This window comes from Gadus macrocephalus, chromosome 9 (assembly GCF_031168955.1).
Source record: "Gadus macrocephalus chromosome 9, ASM3116895v1".
Lineage (NCBI taxonomy): Eukaryota > Metazoa > Chordata > Actinopteri > Gadiformes > Gadidae > Gadus > Gadus macrocephalus.
The window spans coordinates 21,269,779-21,274,065 of record NC_082390.1 but is presented as its reverse complement, the minus strand read 5'-3'; positions in this window follow the sequence as shown (position 1 = coordinate 21,274,065).

Sequence of the window (4,287 nt, the reverse complement as noted above, 5' to 3'; positions counted from 1 at the left end):
TACTTAGGTGGGCGGAGCCAGGTGTTGAACATAATTGCTCGCCATTATAACTGCGGCAGAGTAGTGAAACAGTCCTGACCCAGGAAACAGCGTTACGATCTGTAAACACTGCCCGTTAGTGCATCTGATTGGCCTCATATTGTACATTTCACTCCAGGTCACGCACAGGATCACAGGGTAAACCAGAGGCACATAACAGACTTTGTTTGGGGGTTTGGTGGCCAAACGGATAACCTCAGCGGGCTCATTAGCTCATTAGCTTGTTAGCTTACCGCAAATCAGTCCGAGAGGCTTGGCAACAGCTGCGCTGGGCTAACTCCGCTAACGCTTTGTAAATGACTGTCATTATGGTCGCTTCCCAGCGGGGATCCCAACAGACCTTTCTCCAAGTCAGGACAGCTCGCATCCCCACGCTCCATGAACCGTAACACACTGAGGCTGGACCGCAGGACAACAGCAAGGTGGACATCTATAGATATAGATCTATATGTATATATATTTATATATATATATGTATAAATATATATATATATACTGTATATATATATAAATATTTATAAGGGCTGTCAAACAAATTGTAATCGCGATTAATCTCATAATCTCATGAAGTTAAATTTGATTATCAAATGGAATGACACATTATCATTCATATCAAATGTACTTGATAAGCAAATCTAGACCAAGTGATCTTGAGGGAGTTATTGACTCACTCAGTGTGGGTTGAATATGAAACGTACGGAACACCACTTTTTTAAGAATTGTAAACAGGCAGTAATTTAGTACAATTGTAAACCAACAGTTACTACTGTACTACAGTTATTACTGTAGTTCAATTCAAATAAGTAGCACCACAGATTTGGGAATTGTAAACAGGCTGTCACCTACTGCAAGTATAATTTAATATAAAGTAAGTGGAACTTAAAGGTTAACATTCTGTGGCCAAAACCTTTTTTTCTTAATAGTGTTCAAATAAGATTGCGTTAACTCATTATAAACACGCAAATTGTAACAGCCCTAATATATCTATACATCTATCATACATATATTCATATATATATATATATATATATATACATACATAAGTTAAGATATAAGATAAGTTGGGAGGTCTTTACAAATGTATTTGTGTAAATACAATAGATATAGAGTTGTAAAATAGAGATTTTACAACTATGAAAATATGACAACAGAAGACTCAAAGAACTGTAAAGACAAAAACACATTCATTGATTTGACAGCATGAACCAACTTTTCATCACCATCCATTACTGAAATACTGAACATTGTCACATATTCAGACCAATGGAAAACATGACCTGCAGTCAACACCCTGTATCAATACATGGTCAGATGAAGCCTGTATCAGTACATGGTCAGATGAAGCCTGTATTAGTACATGGTCAGATGGAGCCTGCACCCTTTTCAGAGCTCATCCATCTCAGCAGAACCCTGAATAGTGTCTGTCCCGACAGGATCGATACTGTGTAAAGAGCATGATCTGATTAGGAGCGCTCTGTTTGCAAATCTTACCGCCATTCAATTGAGTTAGAAGACATATGCATGCTGAAGGAGAACATCGAATTTGTTGAGATGGAGACGGAGACTGGTAACAAACTTAACTAAGTGGTACATTTCTCATTATCATTGTCCAACTCATGGCTTCAAACACGCTGCAGGTCGGAGCGGTAGGATGTCTTCCTCAGTGTTGCAACAGAAGCCAGTGAAGGACAACACATTAAAGCAGTGTTTTTATCAACTGAAACTGAATTTGTTCTTTTGCTGATGTGCAAGAGCCTGTTTAGCGACGCGGCTTAACATTCTTAAACAGGAGAGCCAGATGGTTCAATCATCCTCCACCAATTTCTGTCATTTCTTGTTGGCTTCGCTCCAACACAGAAAGCCTCCTGGTCTCACCTGCCTACAGCCGCTTGACTCAAGATAGCATCGCCCGCAGAGAGAGAGTCCGCTAAAGAAGGAACAGTGTCTCGCTGGTGAAAGGTTCCTGGAGGGCTGCCTGCTCAAGAATTTTAAAAAGCCCCCCATTCTTTGGGGCCCATGAAAGCCTCTATTGAGGGGCCATGGGGCAGAATGCTGGCCTGGCGTGGAGGTCTGCGCTGCGAGCACCAAATCAAAGGCGTTCTGTGTGCACTGGCACCGTGAGGACGATAGGGACCTGGACACAGTCAACTGCTGCTTTGTAAACCTGGAGCCTTACAACACATATCCATTCAACACACACAACACACACACACACACACACACACTAGATACACACTAGTGTGCGCCGCTCCCTGCCCGCACCAGGCTATAACAGAGCATCCCTTCTCTGGGAGTACTTGGAGGTGCCACATTATCCCAGGAGTGAGTGAGACTGTGGTGGTCCCAGTGTCTTCATCTGCTCCCCATTAAATGTATATCCACGTGTGTCCTTCATTTCTTTAATGCCATCTTGTTGTTTATGCTTTTTTTGACATGGGTTGAAGTACAGTAAGATACGGACAAAATCATCATTCAAATCCCAAGATCCTTCATTATTTAGGAACAAAGACTCACAGGAAGGAGAAATACTCCACAGCCTCTTCTTACTGGCTGGTGAGTTAAGGATTCATGAACACCAGCTGAAAACACAGGAGGGACTAGTTAAAATGCATAATGGTTCATAAAGGCCTTTTTAATAGAAAGGCAAGTTGCCTGTGAAACGTCAGACGTGAAGTCACAACATGCTCCTGGATTATACTCGACATTACTTTGGTTTTGGAAAATTTTCGGAGAAGTCAACTCTATTCGTATTGTTTTCTTTCTGCAGCCCTTTCCTATGGCAGCATTTAATCCCTAATCTTTCATTGAATGTTTTATTATTGTGTCATTAGAAATTGTTTAAAAATATAAACATATATGTAGATTCATAAAAAAAAAAAAAATGGAATGAAAAACTTGGGCTTCGACATTTGGTTCAGTCTTTGGTTTGCGGACAGTTGAGACTCAAACACATTCAGTACTGAGGTTAAAGAGCACTTGAACCTCAGGTCGAGAGGTTTAAGTGAGCAGCACAGTGACCTGGCTAGGCAGACCCCCGCCTACCAGCCAGAGGACCTCGGTTCTTGATTTATGTTCAACCGGTGGTCCTTCAGAGGGTTATTACCATAGAAAACATTTCTCTCCCTCCTCTCCCCCCCGTCTCCCGTCCAGTTATTTATGGTTCTTTATTTTGTTCCAGGAGGATCAAAAAGCTCTTCACAGGATCCCTGCTCTTCAAGGTCACTAGGACTAAACCAGGTGCAGTAGGTCACTCTATAGGACTAAACCAGGTGCAGTAGGTCACTCTATAGGACGAAACCAGGTGCAGTAGGTCACTCTATAGGACTAAACCAGGTGCAGTAGGTCACTCTATAGGACTAAACCAGGTGCAGTAGGTCACTCTATAGAACTAAACCAGATGCAGTAGGTCACTCTATAGGACTAAACCAGGTGCAGTAGGTCACTCTATAGGACAAAACCAGGTGCAGTAGGTCACTCTATAGGACTAAACCAGGTGCAGTAGGTCACTCTATAGGACTAAACCAGATGCAGTAGGTCACTCTATAGGACTAAACCAGGTGCAGTATGTCACTCTATAGGACTAAACCAGGTGCAGTAGGTCACTCTATAGAACTAAACCAGATGCAGTAGGTCACTCTATAGGACTAAACCAGGTGCAGTAGGTCACTCTATACTAGGACTAAACCAGATGCAGTAGGTCACTCTATAGGACTAAACCAGGTGCAGTAGGTCACTCTATAGGACTAAACCAGGTGCAGTATGTCACTCTATAGGACTAAACCAGGTGCAGTAGGTCACTCTATAGGACTAAACCAGGTGCAGTAGGTCACTCTATACTAGGACTAAACCAGGTGCAGTAGGTCACTCTATACTAGGACTAAACCAGGTGCAGTAGGTCACTCTATAGGACTAAACCAGGTGCAGTAGGTCACTCTATAGGACTAAACCAGGTACAGTAGGTCACTCTATAGGACTAAACCAGGTGCAGTAGGTCACTCTATAGGACTAAACCAGGTGCACTAGATCCCTCTACTAGACACTCTACTTCCAGTCAAAAAGTTAAAACGTTACTTTAAATCATTCCATTTGAAAAAGCTCAAGACACACATTTAAAACCTGGCACTCTGTGAGGAACAGGATAAAACTGAACTGGGACCAGGACAGACAGGAACACACACACACTTTGTCGGTTTACACCCACATGTTTAGAGCGCTCCTCTGGTTTTACAAATGTGCATAAAAATGTCC